The 24,200-nt window shown below is 43.2% G+C and overlaps 1 protein-coding gene across 5 annotated transcripts in view; it reads right to left on the bottom strand.

Moving 5' to 3' along the window:
* The window catches only part of GRIA2 (glutamate ionotropic receptor AMPA type subunit 2), a 351,551-nt gene that overhangs the window by 207,429 nt on the left and 119,922 nt on the right, over positions 1 to 24,200 (bottom strand). The gene's annotated exons all lie outside the window — the stretch shown is intronic.

The raw sequence follows: 24,200 nt of genomic DNA, 5'->3' as shown, positions 1-24,200 counted from the left end.
CTCCATGGTTGTTGATGCCGGCTTGCTGTGAGCGCCACCCTGTGGTCGGCGCTCATAGCAAGCCTGTTATTAAGCTACATAGCAGCGATCTGATGATCGCTGCTATGTAGCAGAGCCGATCAGGCTATGCTAGCTTCTAGCCTCCCATGGAGGCTATTGTTAAAGTTAAAAAAAAAGTTTTAAAAAATATGAAAAAAATAAAAAAAATATAAAAGTTTAAATCACCCCCCCCCCTTTCGCCCCATTCAAAATAAAACAACAAAAAAAATCAAACATACACATATTTGGTATTGCCGCATTCAGAATTGTCCGATCTATCAATTAAAAAAAAAGGATTAACCTGATCGCTAAACGACGTAGCGAGAAAAAAATTCAAAATGCCAGAATTATGTTTTTTTGGTCGCTGTGACATTGCATTAAAATGCAGTAACGGGCGATCAAAAGAACATAGGTGTACAAAAGTGGTATCATTAAAAACGTCAGCTCAGCACGCAAAAAATAAGCCCTCAGCTCACCCAAAATCCCCAAAAATGGAAACGTTACGGGTATCGGAAAATGGCGCATTTTTTTTAGGGTTTTTTTTTAGCAAAGTTTGGAATTTTTTTTCACCCCTTAGATAAAAAAATAACTTAGACATGTTTGGTGTCTATGAACTCATAATTACCTGGACAATTACAATGGCAGGTCAGTTTTAGCATTTAGTGAACCTAGCAAAAAAGCCAAACAAAAAACAATGTGGGATTGCACTTTTTTGCAATTTCACCACACTTGGAATTTTTTTCCTGTTTTCTAGTACAAGACATGGTAAAACCAATGGTGTTTTTCAAAAGTACAGCTCGTTCTGCAAAAAATAAGCCCTCACATGGCCATATTGACGGAAAAATAAAAATGTTTTGGCTCTGGGAAGGAGGAGAGCGAAAAACGAAAAAGGGCTGCGTCTTGAAGGGGTTAATGATCAGTATGGTGGTGTTATTACTACTTTATATGTGCAGGTATTATTTGGTTATGGTATTATTTCATATTACTGGTATTTGATACGTCTTTTTTATTGAAATACTGTTTCTACTATTGGTCTTGGTATAGTCATGTTTGTTAAAAGGATTGTCAACCCCTGAGTAAATTGTTGGAAAGCACTAGCGTTAGCATTCGGCTCCATTTACCTGTTTCAGTAGTTGTCACGTAATCTCAAGTATGTGATTTCCACACTTGCAGTTACGTGCCAAATAAATTAGTACAGTGAGCTAAGTGACTGAGACTCTAGTAGGCACATGATTGCAAGTATGGAAATCACATGTCAGTTAGGTGATAGCTGATGGACCTGGAAGCAAAGCCAAATCCTAATGATGTGTATATTACCCTCCATTTGGATTTGGCGGGCTGCACTACTACTTGCCAAAAATGTATTCAGGGGAGTACAACCCATTTAATGATCAGTATGAGGTTTAGTGTCACTATGTGGTGGTATTATGTAGCCATGGCATAGTGCAGGGGCTGACATATCAATGGTGCAACCTGAGAAATTGCTATATCCTCCTCTAAAACAGGAGGAATTCTGCATTATGATGAGCTATTGGATTGCAAAGGGCCTATATGATGTCCTTGCAAAGGTGCCCTCTTCTGTCTGTGTCCACAGTAGTGTAACAGTATTATTTAACCTTATAACGTATAGTAGTATTATTGGCAATATTGGTCTTGTGGTAGAATTTCATTTCCTCCAGGCAGGATAGTTATGGTAAGGGCTCGCTCACGAGCGTGTAACACTGCCGGGTACTATAATATGTTTCATTGGATAGAAGTGCAGATCTGTGATTTTTTTTTTCTCCTGCAGATTCTGCATCAGATAAAGTCATAGCATGTTGTGCGTGGCTCTGGAATTCGGATCACGTATACCCATACAATTCTATGAGTGCGTGTGAAACCTCAAACTGCACTTAGATTTCATCAGAGTGAAGCCCGACATCCGTGAATTCAGACAATGAGGAAGATGAAGAAATTATGTTCTCAGCATTCTCTACACCTGTGATACAATTCTCTCATGTGAGAAAATTGGATCACAGTAAGATGACACTCGGCTCAAACTCTGACAGAGTTTTAGGCGACTGTCATTAGCATAATCAACCCAATTCTCTCGCATGAGAAAACCTACGGTCATCTGACCCCGGCCTTATAGTTACCTCCATCTGGGGAAGGGGGAGCAGCATGGGTCTGTGTGTTGTCAAAATGCCATGGCTGAATTTCAGTCCCAGTCCGGCCCTAGCCATATGTACAGTGGTGATTGAAAGTTTGCGAATCATTCACAATTTTCCATATTTCTGCATAAATTTTACCTTAAATCTACATTTGAGTTCCATAAAAGTCCTAAAAGATAAAGAGAACTAACTCAAACAAGGGAGACAAAGATATTAGACTTTGACATTTTTTAATGAAAAAAATTATCTAATATCACATCTGTCAGTGTCAAAACTATGTGAAACTTTGCTTTCAGTATTTGGTCTGACACTTTTATGATAATAATCTTTATCTGATGCCTAATATTCTCGCTCTTATGAAATGCATACCTGTACTTTCTGGTATGTACAGTATATTGTAGTTCCGGGTCTTGTTTCCATCAAAATATCATTGCTGCTTTTCAGATGTTTATCCTCCTTTTCTTTTGTACTTATTGCACCACAATAATATCACAATATACCACAATCGGTTTGACTAACATATTGTCAGGAACACCGCACTGAACTTGCTCACTGAGCCAGTGTGTGTGTCTTGAGTTGAACAAACTATGCTCAAAGATACCTGTGGAGTGGAGCAGTGGTGTAGATGCGTGCTTCAGGTCCTGTTTGCCTGCTGGGGGAGTGTCTGGGGGCAGAGACAAGCCCCGGTACTCTGGAGACCGGCGCTTGGACTAGAGATGCCCAGAGAGTAGTCAGACAGACGCAGGGCTAAACCAGGAGATGGCACGTTACAGAAGAGGCAAGACAGGGACGAGGTCAGTCACAAAGCAGAGTCTAGAAACCAGAGATAGCAGCACGGTACAGGCAGAAGCAACAGAGCGGAAGATCAAGGACAGGCAAAGGTCATAACAGAGATGCGAAACAAGTACAGAGTCGGGCAGAAATATCAGAAACCGGAACGGACCGGGTGATACACGCGCAAGCATATACAGGCAGACAGTATCCACAGATACAAAGGGGTCAGAAACTAAGCTGATTTCAAAAGTATCACTGACAAAGGACAGAGCCCAATTGAGGCTATTTAAAGCCCTCCCAGAACCAGAGAGAGGCTAAAAGCATTAACCCTTGCAGCACAAAACCAGAATTCACATACAGACCATGACAGTACCCCCCTCTTAATGGGGGGCCACTTTACCCCCAGGCTTCTCAGGATGTCTATCATGAAACGCCTGAACCAAACAGAGTGTACAAACTGAGCCGGGTCCCACGACCGATCCTCTGGACCATACCCCTTCCAGTGTACAGATACTGCAAGGTGCGGCGTACCAGATGAGTATCCACAATGTTTTCGACCTCATATTCCATGTGACCCTCCACCAACACCGGGAGAACAGTTGAAACAGAATCCTCCTCAACAGATCCCAAAGGTTTTAAAAGGGATTTGTGGAGTCACATTGGAAATCTTGAACGAGGATGGGAGATGTAACCTATAGGCTACAGGATTGACTACCTCCACAATTTCATATGGACCAATGAATTTTGGACCCAATTTGGCTGATGGAATCTTGAGCTTAATATTCCGTGTGGAGAGCCAAACCTTCTCTCCAACCTGAAAAGTATGACCCGAGACACTCTTCTTGTCTGCAGAAAACTTATATCTCCCCTGAGACTTGGAGATGTTATGACGGACCTCAGCCCACAGATTTTTTTAAAAGCAGTACAGACTCCTCAGTCCCAGGACAACCAGAATCCAAACAAGAAAATTCCCCAAAGTGTGGATTAAACCCATAGTTCAACAGGAAAGGAGACATACCAGTGGACTGACTCACACAACTGTTAAATGTGAACTCAGCCAAAGGCAACGCATCACACCACTAATCCTGCCTAGTAGAGGCCAAACACCGAAGAATTTGCTCAAGGGACTTATTGGTGCTTTCAGTCTGACCATTACAGGGTGATACGCAGAAGAAAAGGACAACTTAACATCTAAGTTTTTACAGAATGCCCTCCAGAACTTAGTCACACTTCCTTTTTGGAAGTGCATTTGAACAGCAAGGTGGCTTGTTGTTGAAGGGAAATAGAGAAAAAAAAAATCTATAAATCTTCAGCATAGCGAGTGTGAGCGAGCTGAGTGTGACCTAGCTGAATGTGACCTGAGCGTAAGTGTGGACGGCGGTAAGTGTGACTTGTGATTCAGTGAGGAGGTATTTGGAAAGCCTTTAACAAATACCTGTGTGAATTTGTGTGAGTTGCTGAATTGGGAGTAGCTATATTCACAAAGTGTTAACTTAGGGTGGGCGGTCATAATCAAGGGTTTATCAGGGGCAGCTGTTTGGGGCTCAAGTCCTTTTTGGAAGTGCATTTGAACAGCAAGGTGGCTTGTTGTTGAAGGGAAATAGAGAAAAAAAAAATCTATAAATCTTCAGCATAGCGAGTGTGAGCGAGCTGAGTGTGACCTGAGTGTAAGTGTGGACGGCGGTAAGTGTGACTTGTGATTCAGTGACTTTGGAATCAGGGAGTTTCCAAGGGAGGAATTGCTGTCTGTTTTTAATTAATACTCGTATTTATTTTTTATTTAATGTTTCTGTGTGGTGCAATCCCCATTAGGAAATGTGCTCCACTATTGTTAATGCCATCCAGTGCACATCTTGCCACATGTATGCAGTCCTTGTTCAGCCGGTCGAGGGTGCATACTGCTGTGCGAGATGTGAGCACGTTGTGCATTTGGAATCCCAGATTCTGGATCTAAATGTGCAGCTGGCAACACTGAGATCCATAGACAATATGGAGAGGAGTCTTCTGCTCACAGAGCACACGCTCAATGGGATAGATGAGGAGAGGGATGGTAGGATGGAGCTGCAGGACAGTGAAGTAGGTAGCTGGGTGACATTCAGAAAGCGGGGTAGAGGGAAGAGTGCCAGGGATGCTAGTCCTGATCTGGCTCACCCCAATAAGTTTGCTAAGTTGGCAGATGAGGGGGTGCCAGTACAGGGGTAGCACTGCTGCAGCCAGGCATGTCCTCTGAAAGCCGGAGGAGTGACTGCTCCAGTAAGGGGGGAAATAGGAGAGCAGGGAAGGTCAGACAGGTGCTGGTAGTGGGGGACTCAATTATTAGGGGAACAGATAGGGCAATCTGTCACAAAGACAGGGATCGTCGAACGGTGTGCTGCCTACCTGGCGCTCGAGTCCGACACATCGCTGATCGGGTGGACAGATTACTGGGAGGGGCTGGTGAGGACCCAGCGGTCATTGTGCACATGGGCACAAATGACAAAGTTAGAGGTAGGTGGAAGGTCCTTAAAGATGATTTCAGGGAATTAGGTTGCAAGCTGAAAGCAAGGACCTCCAACGTGGTATTTTCCGAAATACTGCCTGTACCATGTGCCACGCCAGAGAGGCAACGGGAGATTAGGGAGGTTAATAAGTGGCTCAAGAATTGGTGTAGGAAGGAGGGGTTTGGGTTCCTGCAGAACTGGGCCGACTTTTCAGTTGGCTACAGGCTCTACGCTAGGGACGGGCTGCACCTCAATGGGGAAGGTGCAGCTGTGCTGGGGGAGAAAATGGCTAGAAGGTTGGAGGAGTGTTTAAACTAGGGATTGGGGGGAGGGTATTCATTTTATAGGAGGGGAAGATAGTGCAGATAGAGACCTGGGCACAAATAAGGAAGTTGGGGGTGGTGGTGTCATGGGGGGTGGGGTTAGAACATTTAGTAATTTAAGAAAGAATAGAGGCACAGAGAAGAACATCAAGTGCATGTATATTAATGCCAGAAGCCTCGCCAACAAAATGGATGAATTAGAACTAATGTTGTTGGAAAATAATTATGATATGGTGGGGATATCTGAAACATGGCTGGATGAGAGCCATGACTGGGCTGTTAACTTGCAGGGCTATAGCCTTTTCAGAAATGACCGTACAGATAAGCGAGGGGGTGGGGTGTCTCTGTATGTAAAATCGACCTTAAAACCCATCCTGCGTGATAATATAGGTGAATCTAATGAAAATGTAGAGACCCTGTGGGTGGAGATAAGTGGAGGGGGAAAAAATAATAAATTACTGATAGGGGTTTGTTATAAATCTCCAAAAACAATGGAAGCAATGGAGAATATCCTCGTAAAGCAAATAGATGAAGCTGCGACTCAAGGAGAAGTCATTATTATGGGGGACTTCAACTACCCTGAAATAGATTGGGGAACAGAAACCTGCAGTTCCAGTAAAGGTAATCGGTTTTTGACAACTATGAGAGACAATTACCTTTCACAACTGGTTCAGGACCCAACAAGAAGGGGGGCACTACTAGACCTAATATTAACCAACAGGCCAGACCGCATATCAAATATAAGAGTTGGGGGTCACTTGGGGAATAGTGATCACAAAATAATAAGTTTTCATGTCTCCTTTAATAAGATGTGTAGTAGAGGGGTGACAAGGACATTAAACTTCAGGAGGGCAAATTTCCAACGGATGAGAGAGGATCTTGGTGCAATTTACTGGGACGATATCCTGAGACATAAAAGTACACAAAGAAAATGGGAGACGTTTATTAGCATCCTGGAGAGGACCTGTGCACAGTATATACCGTATGGGAATAAACATACTAGAAATAGGAGGAAACCAATATGGCTAAATAAAGCTGTAAGGGGTGCAATAAGTGACAAAAAGAAAGCACTTAGAGAATTAAAGGAAGTAGGTAGTGAGGAGGCATTAAATAAATACAAAAAATTAAATAAATTCTGTAAAAAGTAAATCAAGGCAGCAAAGATTGAGACAGAGAGACTCATTGCTAGAGAGAGCAAAAATAACCCCAAAATATTCTTTAACTACATAAATAGTAAGAAACTAAAAAATGATAGTGTTGGCCCCCTTAAAAATAGTCTGGGTGAAATGGTGTATGAGGATGAGGAAAAAGCCAATATGCTAAATGACTTTTTTCATCAGTATTTACAAAAGAAAATCCCATGGCAGCCAATATGACTAGTGATAAAAATTCCCAATTAAATGTTACCTGCTTAACCCAGCAGGAAGTACGGCGGAGTCTAATAATCACAAAAATTGACAAATCTCCGGGCCCGGATGGGATACACCCCCGAGTACTGCAGGAATTAAGTACAGTCATTGAGAGACCATTATTTTTAATCTTTAATGAGTCCATAATAACAGGGTCTGTACCACAGGCCTGGTGTATAGCAAATGTGGTGCCAATATTCAAGAAGGGGACAAAATCTGAACTCGGAAATTATAGGCCAGTAAGCTTAACCTCTACTGTGGGTAAAATCCTGGAGGGCATTCTAAGGGATGCTATACTGGAGTATCTGAGGAGGAATAACCTCATGACCCAGTATCAGCACGGGTTTACTAGGGACCGTTCATGTCAGACTAATTTGATCAGCTTCTATGAAGAGGTAAGTTCCGGACTGGACCAAGGGAACCCAGTAGATGTAGTGTATATGGACTTTTCAAAAGCTTGTGATATGGTGCCACACAAAAGGTTGATACATAAAATTAGAATAATGGGGATAGGGGAAAATATGTGCAAGTGGGTTGAGAGCTGGCTCAGGGATAGGAAACAAAGGGTGGTTATTAATGGCGTACACTCGGACTGGGTCGCGGTTAGTAGTGGGATACCACAAGGGTCAGTATTGGGCCCTCTTCTTTTTAACATATTTATTAATGACCTTGTAGGGGGCATTCAGAGTAGAATTTCAATATTTGCAGATGACACTAAACTCTGCAGGGTAATCAATACAGAGGAGGACAATTTTATATTACAGGATGATTTGTGTAAACTAGAAGCTTGGGCTGATAAATGGCAAATGAGCTTTAATGGGGATAAATGTAAGGTCATGCACTTGGGTAGAAGTAATATGATGTATAACTATGTGCTTAATTCTAAAACTCTGGGCAAAACCGTCAATGAAAAAGACCTGGGTGTATGGGTGGATGACAAACTCATATTCAGTGGCCAGTGTCAGGCAGCTGCTACTAAGGCAAATAAAATAATGGGATGCATTAAAAGAGGCATAGATGCTCATGAGGAGAACATAATTTTACCTCTATACAAGTCACTAGTTCGACCACACTTAGAATACTGTGCACAGTTCTGGTCTCCGGTGTATAAGAAAGACATAGCTGAACTAGAGCGGGTGCAGAGAAGAGCGACCAAGGTTATTAGAGGACTGGGGGGTCTGCAATACCAAGATAGGTTATTACACTTGGGGCTATTTAGTTTGGAAAAACGAAGGCTAAGGGGTGATCTTATGTTAATGTATAAATGTATGAGGGGACAGTACAAAGACCTTTCTGATGATCTTTTTAATCATAGACTGGTGACAGGGACAAGGGGGCATCCTCTACGTCTGGAGGAAAAAAGGTTTAAGCATAATAACAGACGCGGGTTCTTTACTGTAAGAGCAGTGAGACTATGGAACTCTCTGCCGTATGATGTTGTAATGAGTGATACATTACTTAAATTTAAGAGGGGACTGGATACGTTTCTGGAAAAGTATAATGTTACAGGGTATATATATTAGATTCCTTGATAAGGCTTTGATCCAGGGAACTAGTCTGATTGCCGTATGTGGGGTCGGGAAGGAATTTTTTTCCCCATGGTGGAGCTTACTGTTTGCCACATGGGTTTTTTTTGCCTTCCCCTGGATCAACATGTTAGGGCATGTTAGGCTATGGGTTGAACTAGATGGACTTAAAGTCTTCCTTCAACCTTAATAACTATGTAACAAACTGCACACCTCTGTCAGACACCACATTCATGGGTACCCCATGCAGACGGACCACGTGTTGCACAAACAGCCTGGACAAGGTTTCATCAGAGAGTAATGCGGACAAGGGTACAAAATGAGCTTGCTTAGAAAACCTGTCCACCACCACCCATATCACGGTATTACCCCTAGAAGGAGGGAGATTGGTGATAAAATACATGGACAAGTGAGTCCATGGTCTATCAGGAACTGGCAAAGGCACCAGTTCCCTGGCTGGCTATGAGAGCTCTTAGAACGGGCACAAACCTCACATGCAGACACCATTTTTTTTACATCCATACCCAAAGAGGGCCACCAAAAAACCCTTGCCACAGCCTCCCGCGTGGCAGAAATCCCAGGATGAGCACTCAAAATAGACCCATGAAACTCTTGAAGAAACCTAGAATGAAATTGCTCCTGGACAAACAATTTACCCCCAGTTTAGAAGCAGGAGCAAGAGACTGAGCCTCTAAAATCTCACGCTCCAGCTCTGATGAGACATCAGCTATCACCACCCCAGATGGAAGAATGGAGGGCAGTGGTTCGGGGGAGACACAGAATCAAAAATTTGAGACAATGCATCAGCTTTGACCTTTTTGGACCCAGGACGAAAGTAATGGAAAACAGAAACTGGGGAAAAAAAGCAACCAGCGGACCTGTTTGGGAGTTAATCTTTTAGCAGACTCAATAGAGGCTAGGTTTTTATGATCAGTAATCACAGTGATAGGATGGGCCACCCCTTCCAAAAAATGCCTCCATTCTTCAAATGCCAATTTGACTACCCCCTGATGAAGCAGACACAAAACGTGCGTTGGGGCTGCACGGTGTGGACCCTTCTATGCTGCAATATGGGTAAGGAACCCAAGGTTTTGGAGGTATTTATAATGATAAGGTATTTGTGATTTTGGACTCCTCTTTGGACCTATATACTAGATATACTTACCACCCTTTCCTGGTGTCTTCTCCCATCTATCTATAAAGAACGGAACACTTTACTATTGAATATGTATGCAGCAGTACTAGGAGATCACACTGTTTTGGTTCTATCTTGTTTTCTTTCCTGAACATGTAATAACCTTGTGATATGGTATTTAAAATGTATTTTTTGCCTTTGATATAGTATGTAATAAACATATACCTTTTTACTATTCTGGATATGTACTCCATTTTCCTTGGGTACATGATGATTCACATTTTGGAGTGTCCTTTTAGGTTTCTGGTGTGATCTCTCTACCATTATCTCTCCCACATAGTGTTGAGCATGCTTGAGAGGGTTACTGTTATGTCTTCCATTTTGGGCTGTAGTTACAATTTGACCGCAAGACGTTCTCTATTGCCCACATCATAATTTCTCTAGGCAGAAGAGAATTTCTTGGAAAAGAAGGCACATGGCTTGAGATTAGTCAAAGTGGCAGGTCCCTGGGACAACACTGCTCCCACCCCACCCCCCCTCAGAAGCGTCCACCTCTACATTAAAAGGTTTGGACGGATCTGGTTGCACGAATATCGGAGCGGACATAAAACACCTTTTCAACGTCAAAAAGGATTCTTTGGCAGACACAGACCAATTTTTTACATCCGACCCTTGCCTGTAAGATCAGTAAGCGGCTTGACCGCCTGTGAAAAACCCCAAATAAATTTTTGATAGCAATTGGCGAATCCCGAGAAGCGCTGGAGCCCCTTAAGGTCCCAGGGTTGAACCAGCCAATAATAGCCTGCAACTTCTTGGGATCCATGCGAAACCCCTCACTGGACACAATCAGGCCAAACAAAGACAACTCCTGTACAAAAAATTAACATTTCTCCAATTAGTCTTTGTTGCAGATGGCAATGGCTATCAGGGGAGTAGACCAAAATGTCATCAAAGTAGATAACAACAAAATGACCATTAAGATCAGAAAACACCACATTAATAAAGTATTGAAATAAAGCAGGAGCATTAGTAAGACCAAATGGCATAACAAGGTTTTCAAAGAGTTCCTCAGATGTGAGAAATTCAGTCTTCCATTTGTCCCCCCAGATACCCTTATCAGATTATAGGCTCCACAAAGATCTAGTTTGGAGAACCACTTGGCTCCTGACAACTGGTTACATAAATCTGGAATAAGGGGAAGAGGGTGCCTGTTTCTCACATTAATTTTGTTAACTTCCCGAAAGTCGAGGCAAGGACATAAACCGCCATCTTTCTATTTACAAAGAAAAACCCTGCAGCCACAGGAGAGACAGAGGGACGTATATGCCCCTTGCAGAGACTTTCCGCCACATACTCCTTCATGGCTAAGCGTTCAGGGCTGGACAGATTAAACAGAGGGGCATTAGGCAATTTAGCCCCAGGAATAAATTCAATGGCACAATCAAAGGGTCTACATGTGGCGGTAAGACCTCAGCCTCGCTTTCGGAGAACACATCTTGAAAGTCCTTTAGGTACTCCGGAATACCCTTCAGACAGACAGATGACACAGGAAAAGATTTAACAGGTTGAGACAATAATGTACATTGGCAATATAGATTGACACAGTTAGGACACATTTAAAAATTTCCCCAGATTTCCAATCGATGACTAGGTTGTGGCGCTGTAACCACGGCATATCCAACACCAACCCAGCAGGTAGGTTTTCCAAAACAAAACAACTTATTCTTTCAGCATGAGTTGGGCCCACCTTGAGTGAAAAGAGACATAGAGGATCCCTTATTTGGTGAGGAGAGAGGAGTCAATGGCCACCACTTTAACCAGAGTCTCGAGCCTAACTGTCCCTATCTGGCATTAAGATATCAAAAGAGAGTCAATCAAATTGATGGATGAACCGCAATCAACAAAAGCAGTAGAAAGCGAAGGACAACCGTCCACCAGCAGTTCCACCTGCAGTAGAATTTTTGAGAGTGAAAAAAAATGTACCTGAGGGTCTGGGTAGCCTCCTCAACAATTACCCAGACCTAGTCATTTCTTGACATCTTGGTTGATGAAGGACAGTAGGGACAGTCCTTCCTCCAGTGTCCCAATTCTCTGGAATAAAAGAACAGCTGTTTCTCACAGCGGCATCTCCTCTCCTTATATGAGATAGCACCCACATCCATGGACTCAGCTGTGGACAATGTCTCACACTTGCCAGAGTATAATGAGGTCTCCAGCTCCATCACCCCTCTGGCAGGCAGCCTATGGTCCATATGGACAGCCTGGGTCATGGCGTCCTCCAGGGAATCTGGTGGGGTGGTATAACGCCAGGGCATCCTTCAAGCGCTGAAACAGTCCTCTGCGGAACAAGCCCTTAAGGGCGGCGTACCAAGAAACATCAGCAGCCCAGCGTCTGAACTCAGAACAAAACCTCTCAGCTGAGTGCTTCCCCCTGACAAAAACTCATAACCATGTCCTCAGCCAGACGCACACGATCAGGTTCATCATAGATATGCCCGAGGGTCTCAAAAAATGCATCCACCGACATTCTCTAAGGAGCCGTGGGAGGAAGAGAAAAAGCCCAAACCTGATGGGCTTCCCTTAATAGAGAAATAATGACCCCCCACCCTCTGACTTTCATCACCTGAAGAGCGGGGTCTTAACGAGAAGAAAAGTTTACACCCATCCATGAAGACTCTGAATTTTTTTTTATCCCCAGAAAATGTCTCAGGCAATTTAACATGAGGTTCAGGAGAAATAAAGGTAACATCCCTGGCACCTGGCCCCCGATTCCCAAAGGACAAAGCCCCTTGCACAACATCAGTCACTTGCTGCTGAGACTGAGCAAGGGCTTTCTGTTCAACATTCAGGTTTTGCATCATCTGAGTCATACTATTCACCTGCTCAGAGAGAGTGTGCATGGAATCCATAATACCCCTGGTGAAACGAAGAGAAAAAAAAGGAAAAAAATCCACTCACAGGAGAAACTTAAGAGTCAGTGATAATGTTAGGAACACTGCACTGCACTTGCTCACTGAGCCAAACTATGCTCAAAGATACATATTGAATGGGGGTGGCAGCGGTGGAGATGCATGCTTCAGGCAAACAGGACCTGAAGCACGTGACTGCTGGGGGAGTGTCTGGGGCGGAGACAAGCCTCAGCACTCTGGAGACCGGTGCTTGGGCTAGACATGCCCAGATAATAGTCGGACAGACGCAGGTCTAAACCAGGAGATGGCACGGTACAGGAGGGGCAAGACTGGGATGAGGTCAGTCACAAAGCAGTCTGGAAACCAGAGATAGCAGCAAGGTACAGGCAGGAGCAATGGAATGGAAGATCAAGGACAGGCAAAGGTCATAACAGAGAGGCGAAACAAGTACAGAGTCAGGCAGAAATATCAGAAACAGGAACAGACCGGGTCATACACGAGCAAGCATACACAGGCAGACAGTATCCATAGATACAGAGGGGTCAGGAACTAAGCTGAGGTCAAAAGTATCACTGACAATGGACAGAACCCAATTGAAGCTATTTAAAGCCCTCCCAGAACCAGAGGGATGCCAAAAGCATTAACCCCTGCAGCACAAAATCAGAACTCACATACAGACCATGACACATATATATCTAATTTCCTGCTATAACATTGCTGTATGACATGACTGACTTGACTGATACAGATACCTGACTTACTACTATGCGTTGCACTGAGGCGCCTCAGTGGAGCGCACACATCACTTCCTGTTGCACGTGACTTTATTGACTTGTAGCTATGATTTTTCACATATGTGTGTTCCACTAATGTGCTTCAGTGGAGCGCACACATCACTTCTGCTATCGCGTAATTGCACATGTTCAATGCATTGGCCAGAACTGACTTCATTGTATAATGCAGCGGATCAAGCACATTGCCCCTATGTAACTAAGGCATTCAATATAGGAAGACTACCCCTGACGAAGCTAAAGCATAGCAGAGACACGTGTTGGGTCCTGCTGGAACAGGCACTACTGATATATTCTGGTAAATATGCAACATATGCATTGTATTAGCTGCTGATTGTATTACTTAATATCTGCTGTGTCTTCCCACTTTATATGCAACTGTTTTAATTGTGTATTTATACTAAATATGGTGTCAAATCATATGGATTTACCACATGCTATACCAGGTTCTCCTTTTTATAATAGCATTTGCCTGTTGAAGAACCCTTACACTTCTCCGTGTATTGTGGTAGATCGGCTCACTCGGCTGCACAATAGAAGTAGACAGGTATACTGTCTCTTTAAATCTTCTGCTGGTTTATTATACATGAGGCATAGACCAATGTGAAGTGAAATTAAACCTGGCCCTTCGGGCAAAACAGGAAAATTAAACTTAATGGTATACAGTCTCTGCAGCTGTGGGGATCCATCCGCTCAGGATATCACAGCCAAGGTTCAGTGTAGTTCACATGAGCAAAACGACTTCTCTGGAGCTGTTAGCTCCAGACCCTCTAAACATTGAATACCTCAGGAGACTGACTATTTAAACTCCAGACAACACCCTGGGGTGGAAATAAGGTGGACAACCTCCCACCTGCTCTATGGTTGTCTACAAAAACCCAGCCCTTAAAATGGCCGATTAACGCCTCTCAACATAGTTTGCTGGAGCAGACTTCTGGATTTCAATTCACTGAAACCAATAGCCTCACCAAAACATATCTCACTTTGAGCACATTGTAATTTTGTCACAGTATATACATTTTTAAATGCTTTTATCTGTCTGTCAATGTTGATATTCTGTTGTTTATGGTCTCTAATAAAATTCCTATAGTGGATGTGCACATATATTCTTCCCTACCACTTTCTTCTTCTATATATTGAAATACAGTTCTTGTAGGGTTGAAGTAGCACCCTGCTAATATTGTCCGCTGTGCCCACTTTCTCTTACTAGTCATTATCTGGGGTGACCCAATTTGTGCAGCAATAACTGTATTTAAATGTTTCTGGCAATTCTTCATTATTCCTACACATTGGCTTGGGGGAATTTTAGCTTGTTCCTCCCTATAAATCAGCTTCAACTCTGTAAAGTTGGAGGATTTTCTCCCATGAACCGCTCGCTTCAGGTCCTTCCACAACATGCAGCAGTATGGAAAATTCTGAACAATTCGCAAACTTTCAAGTATGACTATAAATGACCTTATCCGTACATTTCTGCTGTTCAACAGATAAATATTCATTCAATGGTTGCTTACCATCATCTTACTTCTATCTAATTTGCATGGCCACTGATGCATCCACTCACATTTCAGTCTATATTAGTTGTTACAGTAGTTCAAGCTTGCCATACATGCCCAATCGTACTTTTGAAGGGCAACCAACCTATCGGAGAATGTTTTTTTGTAGAAAGATCATTTGAGGATGAAAGATCTTTCACCACAGTAAAAGATCATATTTGACTAGCGGGCAAAAAAAATTCGAATATCGCTGACATTGTTCTAGATGGTCACTTAAAAGGATCATTGGTTTGCAAACTTCACAAAAAAATCAGTATGAGTAAAATGATCCATTTTTATCATTGTAATTAGTGTTGAGCGATACCGTCCGATACTTGAAAGTATCGGTATCGGAAAGTATCGGCCGATACCGGCAAAGTATCGGATCCAATCCGATACCGATACCCGATACCAATACAAGTCAATGGGACTCAAGTATCGGACGGTATTCCTGATGGTTCCCAGGGTCTGAAGGAGAGGAAACTCTCCTTCAGACCCTGGGATCCATATAAATGTGTAAAATAAAGAATTAAAATAAAAAATATTGCTATACTCACCTGTCCGACGCAGCCTGGACCTCAGCGAGGGAACCGGCAGCGTTGTTTGTTTAAAATTCGCGCTTTTACTTGGTTACGTGAAGTCCCGGCTTGTGATTGGTCAGGGCGGCCAGGCTGTCCTGGCTGCCCGTGACGTCACGGCTTGTGATTGGTTAATGGCGGCCATGTTGCCGGGACGCGGACCAATCACAGCAAGCCGTGACTAAATTACGTCACGGCTTGCTGTGATTGGTCCGCGTCCCGGCAACATGGCCGCCATTAACCAATCACAAGCCGTGACGTCACGGGAGGCTGGACATGCGCGTATTTTAAAAAGTGCGCGTGTCCAGCCTCCCGTGACGTCATCTATCTTGTTGAAATTCAAGCTCCAAAAGCAAAGCATGCATGTATTTATTGACTGGCACATCTACACACTAAAACATTCTAAAAAAATTCCTACATAGAAATCAATATTAAGTTTCCTCGTTTCTTCTACAAGGACATCCAAATGACCACTGCTTGTTGTAAATGGGTAATGCACTGGAGTGTGCAGAATAAAGAATGCATGATTCCAGGGAAATATATTTGCAGTTTTTCCATAAAGTTTGTGATGATATATATCCCTTAAGTGAATAGGATCTTACAACAATAGTAACATTATTTAACTCAATTATGGAGGTCATTTTTGAAAAAGTGACAATATGAAAAGTGGACATATTAGGTGCCACTTTTGAGTTACCTTCTAAGAAACCATATTTTTACTTCTACAAAAATATCTGTCATGAACCAACAGATAAAATATCAACAGCTCCAAAGTTAAATAAAATAAAACATAATTATAAAGACTTCTGGGACTTAGTGGAGCGCCCCCAGTAGGGCTATGGGGTACTCGGTACCGGGTCCTTCGGTTCTCGGCGGGGATGTCACAGTGGCTGACCCGGTCCGTGGCCCTAGGGATGTCCGTTGTGAATGGGGAAAGGTCTTTAAAGGGACTCTGTCACCTGAATTTGGAGGGAACAATTTTCAGCCATAGAGGCGGGGTTTTTGGGTGTTTGATTCACCCTTTCCTTACCCGCTGGCTGCATGCTGGCTGCAATATTGGATTGAAGTTCATTCTCTGTCCTCCGTAGTACATGCCTGCACAAGGCAATCTTGCTTTGCCCAGGCATGTACTACGGAGGACAGAGAATGAACTTCAATCCAATATTGCAGCCAGCATGCAGCCAGCGGGTAAGGAAAGGGTGAATCAAACACCCAAAAACCCCGCCTCTATGGCTGAAAATTGTTCCCTCCAAATTCAGGTGACAGAGTCCCTTTAAAGGGATAATGTTCGTGACGCCACCTGTGGTATTCGGTCAGGGTGACCGACGCTGCTTAGGGGTCCGCTGGGGTGATGTAATGGCAGCTAGATGGTATACCTTCCCACAGGTGAAGTGTATCCCCAGGGCTTCCCAGAGTGTAGATGGTGGATGGTGTGAGGCGCAGTGAAGAACGAGGACACAAGGTTGCAGTCTCTTTACCTTTACTGAAGGCTTCAGCATCCACAGTCCAGGGTACAGACCACAAGGTAGGTAGAGTCTGGCCGGTCTGAAGGCAAATCCAGAGTCCCCTTATCCAGGTGGAAATCAGTAGCCTTACTCTAGCGCCTGGGTGTTGTAGTACCTCCCTGCTGAGCTTCTCGGTAAGGTCCTAACAACTGATGTTGGTGTTCTAGATGTTATTTCTCTCTCTCTGTCCCCCGGATGGAATGGATAGGACAAACCCATATGACTGAGGCTTTTTACAGGGACTCTAGCACGCCCCAGCCCCCACAAGTTGCCACTGTGCCTCCTGGGTATGGGTCGGGCAGCTAACCTGGAATTAACTGTCCTGCCGGTCTCTGGAGCCAGGCCTGGAGACGATGACTCCCTCGGTGTTCCGGCTACCGGATTCTGCGCCTCAGAAAGGAGGCAGCCTTTTGCAGGGCAGAACTCCTTCTGGTTTCCTCTCCTTTTGCTATGACTTCGTTTCTCACTCGCTAATGTGTCTCTTTCTTAGGATGCTGCTGCACGTGGGGCAGGCGCAGCTCAGTGGCCTTCTGATCCCACCCCTGTCAGGGACCCACTACCTGAGAGGAGCTCAGATAGCAGCTTAGTGGGTGAAGCCCAGCTCGCTTCTGCCTAACTTCCTGTCCAAACCACCAGTTTTACCTAATTGTGAGGAGTGCCCTAATAAATAGGAGCGTAGCTCCCCCTGGCGGCCTGGAATGTGAAGTGTGTTGTGTGGTTTGTGATACCTGGTAAAGAGATCTCCTTTATTGCCTTCAGATGTAACATCACTCCTCCTGGTGGAAGAATGACATTACTGCAATGACCAGAACTCTGGGGCGCTGCATTAGTGTTAACCCCTTAATCCCATATGACGTACTATACCGTCGAGGTGGGGTGGGCCTTAATTCCCGGTGACGGTATAGTACGTCATACGCGATCGGCCGCGCTCACGGGGGGAGCGCGGCCGATCGCGGCCGGGTGTCGGCTGCATATCGCAGCTGACATCCGGCACTATGTGCCAGGAGCGGTCACGGACCGCCCCCGGCACATTAACCCCCGGCACACCGCGATCAAACATGATCGCGGTGTACCGGCGGTACAGGGAAGCATCGCGCAGGGAGGGGGCTCCCTGCGGGCTTCCCTGAGACGATCGGTACAAGGTGATGTACTCACCTCGTACCGAACGTCTTCTCCCTGCAGGCCCCGGATCCAAAATGGCCGAGGGGCTGTATCCGGGTCCTGCAGGGAGCACTTCCGGGTCGGAGCAGGCTGCAGATGAAAGCTGCAGCCTGCTCCGATGAAAGTATGATCACGGATCTGATAGAGTGCTGTGCACACTATCAGATCTGCGATCTGTGATGTCCCCCCCTGGGACAAAGTAAAAAAGTAAAAAAAAAAATTTCCACATGTGTAAAAAAAAAAAATAATAATTCCTAAATAAATAATAATAAAAAAAAAAATATTATTCCCATAAATACATTTCTTTATCTAAAAAAAACAAACAAAAACAATAAAAGTACACATATTTAGTATCGCCGCGTCCGTAACGACCCAACCTATAAAACTGGCCCACTAGTTAACCCCTTCAGTAAACACCGTAAGAAAAAAAAAAAAAAACGAGGCAAAAAACAACGCTTTATTACCATACCGCCGAACAAAAAGTGGAATAACACGCGATCAAAAAGACGGATATAAATAACCATGTTACCGCTGAAAACGTCATCTTGTCCCGCAAAAAACAAGCTGCCATGCAGCATCATCAGCAAAAAAATAAAAAAGTTATAGTCCTCAGAATAAAGCGATGCCAAAATAATTATTTTTTCTATAAAATAGTTTTTATCGTATAAAAGCGTCAAAACATAAAAAAATGATATAAATGAGGTATCGCTGTAATCGTACTGACCCGAAGAATAAAACTGCTTTATCAATTTTACCAAGCGCAGAACGGTATAAACGCCTCTCCCAAAAGAAATTCATGAATAGCTGGTTTTTGGTTATTCTGCCTCACAAAAATCGGAATAAAAAGTGATAAAAAATGGTCACGTGTCCGAAAATGTTACCAATAAAAACGTCAACTCGTCCCGCAAAAAACAAGACCTCACATGACTCTGTGGACCAAAATGTGGAAAAATTATAGGTCTCAAAATGTGGAGACGCAAAAACTTTTTTGCTATAAAAAGCGTCTTTTAGTCTGGTTTCACACTTGCGTTTTTATCTGCATGCGTTTTTTAAAAAAACCGCATGTGTGAAAAAATGCATGTAAACGCGGTAAAACGCATGCGTTTTTATAGAAAAACACAAGAAAACAAGAAAAAAACAAAAAACCCTAACCCTACCCCTAACCCTACCCCTAACCTGAAATACGTGGCACTGAAATACGTGGCACTGAAATATACGTTTATATACGTATATACGTATATAAGTGCCACGATATTTCAGTGGCCACGTATATAAGTGCCACGTATTTAAGTGCCACGTATTTAAGTGCCATGTATTTAAGTGCCACGTATTTAAGTGCCACGTATTTAAGTGCCACGTATTTCAGTGCCACGTATTTCAGTGCCACGTATTTCAGTGCCACGTATTTACGTGCCACGTATTTTTCAGTGCCTGAAATACGTGGCACTGAAATACGTGGCACTGAAATATAGTGGCACTGAAATATCGTGGCACTGAAGTATTTACGTGCCACGTATTTTTCAGTGCCTGAAATACGTGGCACTGAAATACGTGGCACTGAAATACGTGGCACTGAAATACGTGGCACTGAAATATACGTTTATATACGTATATACGTATATAAGTGCCACGATATTTCAGTGGCCACGTATATAAGTGCCACGTATTTAAGTGCCACGTATTTAAGTGCCACGTATTTAAGTGCCACGTATTTACGTGCCACGTATTTACGTGCCACGTATTTTTCAGTGCCTGAAATACGTGGCACTGAAATACGTGGCACTGAAATACGTGGCACTGAAATACGTGGCACTGAAATATTGTGGCACTGAAATATTGTGGCACTGAAATATTGTGGCACTGAAATATCGTGGCACTTAAATACGTGGCACTTAAATACGTGGCACTTAAATACGTGGCACTTATATACGTGGCACTTATATACGTGGCACTTATATACGTGGCACTTATATACGTGGCACTTATGACTGTCAGAAAATGTTCAGTAAACGGTTAGGGGTAGGGTTTCAGGTAGAATTGGGGAGTTTCCACTGTTCAGGCACATCAGGGGCTCTCCAAACGCGACATGGCGTCCAATCTCAATTCCAGCCAATTCTGCGTTGAAAAAGTAAAACAGTGCTCCTTCCCTTCCGAGCTCTCCCGTGCGTCCAAAAAGGGGTTTACCCCAACATATGGGGTATCAGCGTACTAGGGACAAATTGAACAACAACTTCTGGGGTCCAAGTTCTCTTGTTATCCTTGGGAAAATAAAAATTTGGGGGGCTAAAAATCATTTTTGTGGGAAAAAAATATGTTTTATTTTCACGGCTCTGCGTTGTAAACTGTAGTGAAACACTTGGGGGTTCAAAGTTCTCACAACACATCTAGATAAGTTCCTTGGGAGGTCTAGTTTCCAATATGGGGTCACTTGTGGGGGGTTTGTACTGTTTGGGTACATCAGGGGCTCTGCAAATGCAACGTGACGCCTGCAGACCAATCCATTTAAGTCTGCATTCCAAATGGCGCTCCTTCCCTTCCGAGCTCTGTCATGCGCCCAAACAGTGGTTCCCCCCCACATAGGGGGTATCAGCGTACTCAGGACAAATTGGACAACAACTTTTAGGGTCCAATTTATCCTGATACCCTTGTGAAAATACAAAACTGGGGGCTAAAAAATCATTTTTGTGAAAAAGAAAAATAATTTTTATTTTCACGGCTCTGCGTTATAAACTGTAGTGAAACACTTGGGGGTTCAAAGTTCTCACAACACATCTAGATAAGTTCCTTGGGGGGTCTAGTTTCCAATATGGGGTCACTTGTGGGGGGTTTGTACTGTTTGGGTACATCAGGGGCTCTGCAAATGCAACGTGACGGCTGCAGACCAATCCATTTAAGTCTGAATTCCAAATGGCGCTCCTTCCCTTCCGAGCTCTGTCATGCGCCCAAACAGTGGTTCCCCCCCACATAGGGGGTATCAGCGTACTCAGGACAAATTGGACAACAACTTTTAGGGTCCAATTTATCCTGATACCCTTGTGAAAATACAAAACTGGGGGCTAAATTTCATTTTTGTGAAAAAAAAAAAATATATTTTCACGGCTCTGCGTTATAAACTGTAGTGAAACACTTGGGGGTTCAAAGTTCTCACAACACATCTAGATAAGTTCCTTGGGGGGTCTAGTTTCCAATATGGGGTCACTTGTGGGGGGTTTGTACTGTTTGGGTACATCAGGGGCTCTGCAAATGCAACGTGACGCCTGCAGACCAATCCATTTAAGTCTGCATTCCAAATGGCGCTCCTTCCCTTACGAGCTCTGTCATGCACCCAAACAGTGGTTCCCCCCCACATATGGGGTATCAGCGTACTCCAGACAAATTGGACAACAACTTTTGGGGTCCAATTTATCCTGATACCCTTGTGAAAATACAAAACTGGGGGCTAAAAAATCATTTTTGTGAAAAAAAAAAATAATTTTTATTTTCACGGCTCTGCGTTATAAACTGTAGTGAAACACTTGGGGGTTCAAAGCTCTCAAAACACATCTAGATAAGTTCCTTAGGGGGTCTACTTTCCAAAATGGTGTCACTTGTGGGGGGGTTTAATGTTTAGGCACATCAGGGGCTCTCCAAACGCAACATGGCATCCCATCTTAATTCCAGTCAATTTTGCATTGAAAAGTAAAATAGCGCTTCTTCCCTTCTGAGCTCTGCTATGCGCCCAAACAATGGTTTACACCCACATATGGGGTATCGTCGTACTCAGGACAAATTGCACAACAACTTTTGTGGTCTAATTTCTTCTCTTACCCTTGGGGAAATAAAAAAATGGGGGTGAAAAGATCATTTTTGTGAAAAAATATGATTTTTTATTTTTACGGCTCTGCATTATAAACTTCTGTGAAGCACTTGTTGGGTCAAAGTGCTCAACACACATCTAGATAAGTTCCTTAAGGGGTCTACTTTCCAAAATGGTGTCACTCGTGGGGGGTTTCAATGTTTAGGCACATTAGGGGCTCTCCAAACGCAACATGGCGTCCCATCTCAATTCCAGTCAATTTTGCATTGAAAAGTCAAATGGCGCTCCTTCCCTTCTGAGCTCTGCCCTGCGCCCAAACAATGGTTTACACCCACATATGGGGTATCAGTGTACTCAGGACAAATTGCACAACAATTTTTGGGTTCCAATTTCTTCTCTTACCCTTGGGAAAATAAAAAATTGGGGGTGAAAAGATCATTTTTGTGAAAAAATATGATTTTTTATTTTTACGGCTCTGCATTATAAACTTCTGTAAAGCACTTGTTGGGTCAAAGTGCTCACCACACATCTAGATAAGTTCCTTAGGGGGTCTACTTTCCAAAATGGTGTCACTTGTTAGGGGTTTCAATGTTTAGGCACATCAAGGGCTCTCTAAATGCAACATGGCGTCCCATCTCAATTCCAGTCAATTTTGCATTGAAAAGTCAAATGGCGCTCCTTCCCTTCCGAGCTCTGCCCTGCGCCCAAACAATGGTTTACACCCACATATGGGGTATCAGCGTACTCAGGACAAATTGCACAACAATTTTTGCGGTCCAATTTCTTCTCTCACCCTTGGGAAAATAAAAAATTGGGGGTGAAAAGATAATTTTTGTGAAAAAATATGATTTTTTATTTTTACGGCTCTGCATTATAAACTTCTGTAAAGCACTTGTTGGGTCAAAGTGCTCGCCACACATCTAGATAAGTTCCTTAGGGGGTCTACTTTCCAAAATGGTGTCACTTGTTAGGGGTTTCAATGTTTAGGCACATCAAGGGCTCTCTAAATGCAACATGGCGTCCCATCTCAATTCCAGTCAATTTTGCATTGAAAAGTCAAATGGCGCTCCTTCCCTTCCGAGCTCTGCCCTGCGCCCAAACAATGGTTTACACCCACATATGGGGTATCAGCGTACTCAGGACAAATTGCACAACAATTTTTGGGGTCCAATTTCTTCTCTCACCATTGGGAAAATAAAAAATTGGGGGTGAAAAGATAATTTTTGTGAAAAAATATGATTTTTTATTTTTACGGCTCTGCATTATAAACTTCTGTAAAGCACTTGTTGGGTCAAAGTGCTCACCACACATCTAGATAAGTTCCTTAGGGGGTCTACTTTCCAAAATGGTGTCACTTGTGGGGGGTTTCAATGTTTAGGCACATCAGGGGCTCTCCAAATGCAACATGGCGTCCCATCTCAATTCCAGTCAATTTTGCATTGAAAAGTCAAATGGCGCTCCTTTGCTTCCAAGCTCTGCCATGCGCCCAAACTGTGGTTTACCCCCACATATGGGGTATCAGCGTACTCAGGACAAATTGTACAACAACTTTTGGGGTCTATTTTCTCCTGTTACCCTTGGTAAAATAAAACAAATTGGAGCTGAAATAAATTTTGTGTGAAAAAAAGTTAAATGTTCATTTTTATTTAAACATTCCAAAAATTCCTGTGAAACACCTGAAGGGTTAATAAACTTCTTGAAAGTGGTTTTGAGTACCTTGAGGGGTGCAGTTTTTAGAATGGTGTCACACTTGGGTATTTTCTATCATATAGACCCGTCAAAATGACTTCAAATGAGATGTGGTCCCTAAAAAAAAATGGTGTTGTAAAAATGAGAAATTGCTGGTCAACTTTTAACCCTTATAACTCCGTCACAAAAAAAAATTTTGGTTCCAAAATTGTGCTGATGTAAAGTAGACATGTGGGAAATGTTATTTATTAAGTATTTTGTGTGACATATGTCTGTGATTTAAGGGCATAAAAATTCAAAGTTGGAAAATTGCGAAATTTTCAAAATTTTCGCCAAATATTCGTTTTTTTCACAAATAAACGCAAGTTATATCGAAGAAATTTTACCACTAACATGAAGTACA

This window comes from Ranitomeya variabilis, chromosome 1 (assembly GCF_051348905.1).
Source record: "Ranitomeya variabilis isolate aRanVar5 chromosome 1, aRanVar5.hap1, whole genome shotgun sequence".
NCBI classification, from domain to species: Eukaryota; Metazoa; Chordata; class Amphibia; order Anura; family Dendrobatidae; genus Ranitomeya; species Ranitomeya variabilis.
This window is presented reverse-complemented; position numbering and strand designations above follow the sequence as displayed.